This window comes from Bombus vancouverensis, unplaced genomic scaffold (genome assembly GCF_051014615.1).
Source record: "Bombus vancouverensis nearcticus unplaced genomic scaffold, iyBomVanc1_principal scaffold0022, whole genome shotgun sequence".
Taxonomy (NCBI): Eukaryota; Metazoa; Arthropoda; class Insecta; order Hymenoptera; family Apidae; genus Bombus; species Bombus vancouverensis.
In genome coordinates this window covers 1232267-1241910 of record NW_027468913.1, presented here as the reverse complement: position 1 = coordinate 1241910, position 9644 = coordinate 1232267, and the positions used below count along the sequence as shown (strand labels likewise).

Below are 9644 nucleotides of genomic sequence, written 5' to 3'. Positions count from 1 at the left end.
AAATATTTTTTTTGAAAAATAATTTACATATACTTCCAAGTTAAGTGTTTGTATTAATTGTTACATATGTCATAATTTCAACCACAATATTAAATTATGGTATGTATTATTACAAACTATAGTTTAATGTATATATTAAATACTTATGTAGTATCGTTGAGCTGTGCTCAGCGCTGTAGAGGTCGCTGCTGGGTACGGCCGCTCTTTTCCTCATTTTTTGTACCGTGGAAGAAAAATCGGACTCCTACGTTCGTAACCTAAGGCGCTAACCACTTCGTCGTCCGACACTAGTTAGTGTCGAGTGGTGCTATTTAACTATCGAGTGCCACCACAGGCCCTTCTTTCCACGATACTACACTTATAAAGAATTTATTTGTAGATTTATCGGTTGTAGGAATATCGGCACTACATCAAAGAATCGGATTAAAGCACTAATTACCAAAGATATATTGAATATACGTTGCTTGGGTGTTAAAAAATCTGTTAACGACCATTTTGGAGATACTTTGCTCAAACACCACAACCTGGCCCTTCAACTACAACTACGCCAAAAGTTTTGAAGAGCCGAGCAAAAAGAGAGGGTTGAAGGAAAGCTGCAATTAATATTAAAAAACAACAGTCAATGTCACTTGTTGCAAAATTACGAAAGCCATTAATTCGTGACGATGACAGTAATGTAAATGTTTGTATCATATTATGATGAAATTTAATATCTTTAATCTTACCCCGAATCTCATGTTACTGATCAATACTAACCTTTATATATAGTACTTAATAATGCTTGATATCGGTTAATTAATATGTTGAAATCTAATCGCTCAATGTATGTACATTGTGCATATAAATTCTATTATAACGTAATTAAATATATCCTACATTTTTAGAGGAAACGTGAAAACCGATCTAAAAAAAAGGAAAAGTGCTAGAAGTAGCTCAGAAGAAGAAATAACACAAAGCCCTACAAAACATAGTAAATGAGAAAAGTGTTTTAAGCGAAACAATTTCAAGGAAAATCGCGGGTACTTCACAGACACATTCCCTATAAGAGAAGATGCAATACAGCCAGAAAAGTGTTCAATGACAACAAGAAATAGTAATAGAAAGAGAACTTTTTCACAGAGTGAAAACACGAAGATGCATCAGCTAAAAGAAGAAGATGAGTCATTCCCTGAAGTGAAAAAGTTTCAAGCAAATATTCAGAAACAAGAAATTAAAAAGCGGCAAAACAGATCTATGACATTGTGTTTCGATCGCGGAGAGACGCGATCGCGAGGAAGCACGCCAACGGGAGTCGTAAATTCCCGTCACGATTAGATAATCGACGCCACGAAATGATCGATCCCCTATTTCGATTAGGATAATAGAGGTGGTTAATTGAATATGACACTGATGTAACAAGGTGTGAATGACAGTTTATTCCAACAACTTTGTGAAGAAGATAGTTACGCTGGTGCGTATGTATAAGATAAGTGACTGACTGATCTTCGGGTGTAGACCCGGTCGAAGGATGTTGTATGTTTGAAGGTTGAAGAATCAGTGATGTTCGGTGACGATGCTGTAGCGGAGGAAAGCTAAGGATGCGTGTGTCTAGCGCACGGGACCATCGGATTTGTTGTTAATTGGTTAAACGAAGGTTGGTGGACTAGGAAGGGTCTTAGCTGCTCTCGATAGAAAGTTGTTATTAGGAAGCATCGTACGTGGGAAAACCCAACTTTCCCTTGTCAAGCCGTGGTAGACAATAATCTTTAGAAATGATTCAGAAAACAGATGTTTGTTGGGTCTGAAGGACCTTAGCAAGCAAATTAGTGGGATTTATGACGGGTGCTTAAGGTTATTGAGGGTACGCCGTAAGAATGAGCGGACATCTGGGGCCTGTCTGGCCCGCGGTGTATGGCCGGGTCCAGGTAGAGTGTTGCACGACGCAACATATTGAGTGAAGATGAAATACAACCATCTTCGGAGGAAGAGAGAATGCTCTATTCGATCCATTTGAACAGGCAGGTGTCACGTAATTTTTAGGGTTGGTTGGTGGAAATAAAATATAGTTGAGTCGTAACACAACAATTAACTTTGTTTTAATCAACCTTTATTGTGAATTCACCAATCACAATGTAACATGCACTGAATTAGCATAAATCACAATTCACTCCAACCACGTTATGTAAGACTTAGTTACAACAATATATTAAGTACGCGACTTATAAGGGTAGAGACCGATATAGATATGTTGACTATTCTAAGGATACAGAATAAGTGAAGTTTTACTGACGATACTGTGTCTGAGGAAAGCTAGGGGTGGGTGTGTCTAAGGACACGGGACTATCGGATTTGTTGATGACAATTTTGGTTAAGGAAGTGAGGGCAGTAGATACCGTCTCCGATTGGATAATAGGACGGTTGGTGGACCAGGAAGGGTTTTAGCCGCTCTCGCGAGAAAGTTGCCAACGGAACATGTCAGATGTGAAGGAAACCAACTTTCTAGGCTAACACGTGGTAGACAATAAACGTAAAGGGAAATCTAAGACAAGAAATACTCGCTTGGTCCGAAGGACCTTAACTATGAAAATGCCAAGACCCCTGGTGGGTACTTAAGACTACTGAGGGCACGCGCCAAGGATATGCAGACATCTGGGTGCCATCCTGTCCGTGGTGTGTGGCCTGGTCTCTGATGTGAATTGACGTTACACAGGTACGGACACTTCAAAACTTGTTCAACTAGGATAACTAGAACGAAAACACGAGAACAAAACACTAGAGCTATTGCATGAACAAAAGCTTTGAAAAATGCAAACATTGCAGAGGAAGCGATTGCATATAAATCCGCTGCGTTAAATGTGCAGGTACACACCCCACTGACCAGTGCACTAAATCACCGGAAACCCCAACGAAGTGCATCCACTGTCAAGGTGACCATTCTGCTAACTACAAAGGCCGCTCAGCCTACAAAACCTTATGTATAAATAAGTATCCCAAGCTTAGAGCCAAAGAGACAACCAATCAAATACCCAGTCTTCCGAAATTCACTACTACTTCAATCTCCTATACTACTCCCAAACAGTACAAGGAAATCAAAATAATCCAAATAACCACAGGGACCATTCTCAAAATAATGTCTCCAATTCATAGAACACAGACAACGTCTCTAGTGTCACAGTGGCCCCGCGAATGCAGCAATAGGATAATCATATCTCTCACATACCTTAGCCATCGAAACAGTAACTAAGCAGTAACAGGATCCCTATGTGACCGGCATCCAACGATAACCCCTCCACAGGAGCCAACCCCTTGATATAAAAAAACCTCCCAAGTCAGTACTCGACATTCTATTCTGTTCTGTTATAACATTCTGTATCGTTACTTTGTCAGTTTCTAATAAATTTTGTAATAACGATCATAATTGGAATACGAATCTCTCACCTTACGTGCGGAATGTGAAATAATCCCGAATCAACGTGACATTAGAGTTGAAAAGTTAATAGAAAAACAATCTGAACAAATAAATAATTTGCTATCACTATTAACACTCACCATGGATAAATTAATACGCCCCGACGCAAAATAAAATCAAGACGCATAGCTCTTTGGAATGCCAAGGGGCTAGCTCAATACAAATTCGAACTAGAACTCTTTCTAAAGCAACAGCAAGTCGACGTAATGCTCGTATCTGAAACCCACTTCACCGACAAAAACTATCTGAAAATAAATGGTTATAACTTCTACCATACCCAACATCCCAGCGGAAAGGCCCACGGTGGCACCGGAATCATTATCAAATCCAGCATTAAGCACTACGAACTTCCATCATTCCAGAAAGATTACCTCCAAGCAACAAACGTAGCAATAGAAGACTACCATGGTACAATCACCACTTCAGCAGTATACTGCCCTCCCAGACACTCCATCGCCAAAGAAGATTTTGATAACTTTCTTGGCACTCTGGGCAATAGATTCATAGCTGGAGGAGACTATAACGCCAAACTTACCCAATGGGGCAGAGGTCACAGTAAGAGGCAAAAATCTCTTAAACAGCATAATCACCAACAATCTCGACTACTTCACCACATATGAACCCACACACTGGCCCACTGACACTAACAAAATACCTGACTTACTTGACTTCTTCATAACTAAAAATATCTCGCCAAAATATGTCCAAATCAACTCCTCGGCTGATCTCTCTTCTGACCATTCGCCCGTGATAGCAACAGTCAGTTCAACAAGTATCGAGAATACACCTAATGGCTTTATTCATAATCAACTCACCAACTGGCAGCTCTTTAGAGAAGTCTTTAATGACTCAACTTCAGCCTTAATTTCACTAAAAACTAATGAAGATATCGAAGCAGTCACGAAATACTTAAACACGAGCATAATAAACGCTATCCGCTCCTCCACACCTACTAAGACTTCTATCAGCAAACGTGAATATCCCCATTACATATTTAAAAAAATAGCAGAAAAACGTAGACTAAGAAGAGTATGGTAGTCCCATAGAACACCGGATAACAAACGCAAACTAAACAACGCAACTAGAAAGCCAATCACAATCATCAAAAATTATAAAAACGACTGTTTTCATAAATATCTCGCCAATTTGTCCCCCACAGCTGACTCCAACTACTCACTATGGAGGGCTTCCAGGAAACTCACGCGCTCCCCGCAAATAATCCCATCAATCCGCTATCCGCAAGGTGGATGGGCGTGTAGCCCTATAGGTAAAGCCAACCTGTTTGCTAAATACTTGTCTAAAGTATTTAAACCCCATTCCTCCAAAGCTGCCGCAGACATTACTGAACACCTGCACTCTCCCTTCTAAATGTCTCCTCCTATTGAACCCTTCACTTCTGCAGAGATTATAGAATCAATCAGTCGCCTAAACCCCAAGAAAGCAGCGGGGCATGACCTAATAGGCAATAGAGCAATCAATGAACTTCTCATAAAAGGGATTGCACTCGTCACATCGATTTTTAACGCAATTCTTCGCCTTGAATACTTTCCTAAGGCCTGGAAAATTTCACTGATTACTCTCATCCCTAAACTCGGAAAACCAATATATGAAACTCTGCTTCTATCGCCCAATTAGTCTTTTACCTATCCTGTCAAAACTATTCGAGAAAATGCTAACGAATAGACTCCTTCCACTCTTGGGGGATTTGAAAATACTCCCAGATCATCAATTCGGTTTTCGGAAACAGCATTCAACAGTAGAGCAAATCCATCGCATAACACACATTATCAACCAATCCCTTGAAAAGAAAAAATATTGCTCAGCGATATTCCTAAACATTCAACAGGCATTCGACAAAGTATGACACGAAGTACTACTATACAAACTTAAAAAAGTCCTACCACACACCAACTACTCCATCTTAAAGTCCTACCTAACCAATAGACAACTCATGGTTAAATACTTAGACGTCACTTCCACAGCGTTCCCAATGGAATCTAGCATACTCCGAGGTAGTGTCCTCGGACGCCTGCTGTTCTCCATCTACACTGTTACCGATTTACCAACATCAACAGAGATAACAATAGCAACATTTGCTGACGACACAGCGCTACTAGCTTCCCACGCTGTTACGTCGCATGGAACAGCTGTACTCCAGCCGACGCTACCTGGCAGCCAGCGGCCCTCAATAAACTCAAGGACCCACCATAAACCGTCAACTTTGGCTTCATTGTTTCCACATGTTTGCCAGTCAAACTGTTTGTCTAGAAGTAAGTATTTTCAGTTTATTTTCGGGTTTCGGAAAAGTCCTTGAGTTTATTAGGCTCTTAGAAATCACGGAGAAAGCGTGTAGTCACCGAATGGGAATACCGAACACATGTTTATCGAAAAGGACTGGTTTTCCCCAGGAACGAAGTCACCCCCCGATCCACGTTGGTGGGAGACTACCTCATATCCTTTTTCATTAGCATGGCTCATAACCAATCGGCATCGCGGATGGTTACCCTCACTTCCTTGACGAAAAGTGTGAACAACGAATCCGCGTTCTTCGTTCAAAGGGCACACCCACGCCAAACTTTCCTCCGGAAAAACATAAGAGGGAATAGTCAGTCAAGCAATTCGAGCCTCTCAAGTGGGTCATTACATCAACTCAATACTGTAGAAGCAATTCAGAAAAATATGACAAGGAAGGGATGTGTGTTGAATAATAGATAATAAAACTTCATTTACCTTAAAAACTGTTCTTTTTAATAATATTAGCCCGAAACGTTTTAAATGTAAATGCATACAGAATTTGATTTTATGCTAAAAGTATCTGTACATGCTCAATCCGCCTTGCGATAGCATACGTATCTAACAGGGGATTCGTAATATATTTGACACATATTATCTTTACACGGGAAAATCCATGTCGAAGGAGCAAAAATATCCTGCAAAATTGAGACTGAAAACATATTTTACGGAATATCCCGGAAATTATTACGTTTAGAAAGACAGTTTAAACGTAGCAATTGTCTACAAGCAAGGAATTCAGCTAAACAGTTTTAATCTATAATTTAATTTTATCTGCAAATTTTCTTTAATACTAGAAATTCGCGTCTTTTTGTTAACTTTTATTGCAAAATGTTGTTCGATGCTGTGGAAAATTGAGAAACTTCAAAGAAATGTATAAAATATGGATAAATGGAAATTTTTATTTTTGATATTATAACAAAAATAACTGCATTTGTTATTATTGTACTATACTTGAAATAAATTCAGCCACTTCCAACATAAAAGTAAATTGTTTGTAATATGAAAAATACACAACATCAGACAGATATTAAGAAACACACTATGTAACTTCAATTTATATATCATGTTCATAACATATAACAATATTTCCAAAATATTATATCATAATAGAAATGTAATTATATTCTTTCCAGCCATCTTACTCAAGATCCAGTTTTCGGTTTTTGGTCGTGGACCTTTGCCCTATCGAAGCTAGTAGAATTTTGCGACACAGCCTTCATTGTGTTACGAAAGCAACCGTTGATTTTTCTACATTGGTACCATCACGTAACAGTCCTTCTCTATACCTGGTTCTCTTATGCAGAGGCCACAGAAAATGGCAAGTGGTTTGGCTTGGTAAACTCTTTCGTTCATGCCTGGATGTACTCCTATTATGCTCTGAAAGCAATGCGGTTCAATATACCAAAATGGGTCGCCATGTTTGTTACTACGCTACAGCTATCACAAATGGTTGTGGGTTGCATTTTAACTGCATCAGCTTACTACTATGTACACAGTGCCCAAGTTGAATGTCACGTTACGCCTTTGAACATCAAACTTGCTATGCTGATGTACCTCAGCTATTTCATTTTATTTGTCAGATTCTTCCAGCAGGCTTATTTATCTAACAAACACATAAAAAAAATTGGAAAGAAGGATTAGCCTAATAGATCTGCAAGTTATAACAAGCTGAAGTTTATGTAGAGCAGGTGAAAAATTTTTTAAATCTTTTTTACGGATGCTTTTCAGTGACATATCTTAAGAAAAACTTTATCAAAATCTCATGTGATGGATATGGACGTCAAGAAATAATTTGATGAATATAGTTCTCTCAAGCCTTTGTGAAGGCAAAGTTGTAAAGATTGATTGTGAATGAATGAAAATGAAGAAATAGAATTAAAGTAAATCTCGCACACTAAATCAGAAATAAATTTTTAATATCTTAACAATATTATCGTTAACTATAGTACGAATGAATTAATAAATCTCGTCCTGGAAACACATATATCCCTAATCTGTTTACTTATGAAACGATTTCCAAAGAAATTTTTTGGTCTCTTTTATTTGTAATGTTTCCTTCTTCCGATAACGTGACAAAACCTTACTGGAACAAGAACGGAAGCGATATAATATTTGAAAATGTAATGTGTAAATATTCGGGTAATATTAACGTATCTAATATTGAATCATCTAATAGTAAAAAAAATATTAAACACAGATTCGCCGGCAAATCTGATATACTTTTATAATAATGAATTATAGGGTTGACATATTTATTGTCGTACGTATAAAACTATGAAACTATATATATTGAAAGAAGCCATAGAATACATAACAATTTGTATGAATAAAGTACGAGTGATATTAAAAAATGGATCATGCATTAGTTCAAAATCTTTATTGAGCCTTAGAATATTTTCTGCTATTTTTAAGTGTCAATATTGATTATTATCTTGTTTAGTATGTAGGGAACGCCTCTCAAACGTTTTTCTATTTTCATTCGAACTGTCTATGTACGTATATATGTATGTATATTATACCGCCGTTTTCTGGTGGTATTACATATTCTAATGGTGTAAGAAAATACTTATACTCATTGTTTTGTAAAATACACACTACCGGTGAAGAATTGATAACCTTCCCATTGCGTCTATATAAAATCATCTACTAGTTTTATTATGAATTTAAGAGTTATTACTACAAAAATTAAAGAAATGATAAAATTTTTGCAAACAGTGCTTTCTTTTTAGTTTGTTACAATATTTTAAAAAGCAGCCTTATGAAACTTCAGAATCGAGGAAAAAATATTCGTCGGTGTGACGGTAAGCTTTAATTAAGGCTTTAATTAAGGACGGATTTCTTCCGGTACCCCCGCGCCATACGCGGCTACGTTTGTTAAAACTCGAATCACATGGGCGATATCCATAGCCGCACTAGTTCCAACATATGTATGCCATGTTTGTGTTGACACATATACCACAGCGTTAATATCATGGACAGCACTGCTTCTATTTTTCAACAAGCAAGTTTCAAGTATTGCATTGCGTCTGATGCACCTGTCACCCGCTCAGAAACAGTAATAAAGTAGACGAAACATCCTGCATGCCACAGCTATCGAAATAATAACAAAACAGCAACTGAATAGCCGCCTCTGATATACATCGGACGATAACCCCTCCAAAGGGACTAAAACCTCCATATAAAAACCCTCCTACATTAGCGCTCAACACATTATTCTGTTAATTATTCTGTAACACTTTGAACCGTCACTCCGTTGGATTTATACAATAAAATTTCCATCATCTTATACGAAGTTCAATTCCTTCACGTTATTCGTGAAACGTACGAATATATTTACTGCGACGCGAGGAGAGGAGATCACCAGCGATCTATTGGTTTCATGATTTCTTCTGTCTTCGACGTGACACACGCATTTGACTGGCTTGGAAGCTGTTTTGCGATCCGACCACTGCAGCCGAATTAGTGACTATTAATTTTTATTAAATACTTTTATTTTAAGAGTTAATTTTTACCCAATAAAAATTATTAAAAATTATTTGCTATTAAATATTCTTATGCTAAAAATATATTTTTAGTTAGTAAAAATTAATAGCAATTAGTGAAACCTATACATTTTTTAATAACAATTAATTGTCATTAAATATTCTTATTTTAACAATAATTACGAGTTAAAACAATTAGTTTCACTTAAAATATGTCTTCACAACCCTAATGTAATCACAGAATCATCTGAAGGAAGAAATATGTGTGGATTTCGAAGCTTTGGGAGGTTGTGAATTCATAGGGACAAAATGTTTTTAAATTCAACTCCTGAAATTTGATTTTGACCGCGTCACATAATCTAAAGAAATCTTTATATGTTTTTTCGTTATTCAGCCAAATGGTTCCTTATTAATATGTC

General features: G+C 37.4%; 1 long non-coding RNA gene and 1 pseudogene across 1 annotated transcript; both read left to right on the top strand.

The window, feature by feature from the left end:
- Positions 1-236: 236 nt before the first annotated feature.
- LOC143304128 (uncharacterized) lies at positions 237-3397 on the top strand. The gene is made up of 2 exons (XR_013060828.1): positions 237-682; positions 885-3397. It is a non-coding gene; the product is annotated as an uncharacterized LOC143304128 (long non-coding RNA).
- A 2002-nt stretch (positions 3398-5399) lies between these two features.
- On the top strand, positions 5400-7568 carry LOC117165199 (very long chain fatty acid elongase 6 pseudogene; annotated as a pseudogene).
- The last annotated feature ends 2076 nt before the right edge of the window (positions 7569-9644 follow it).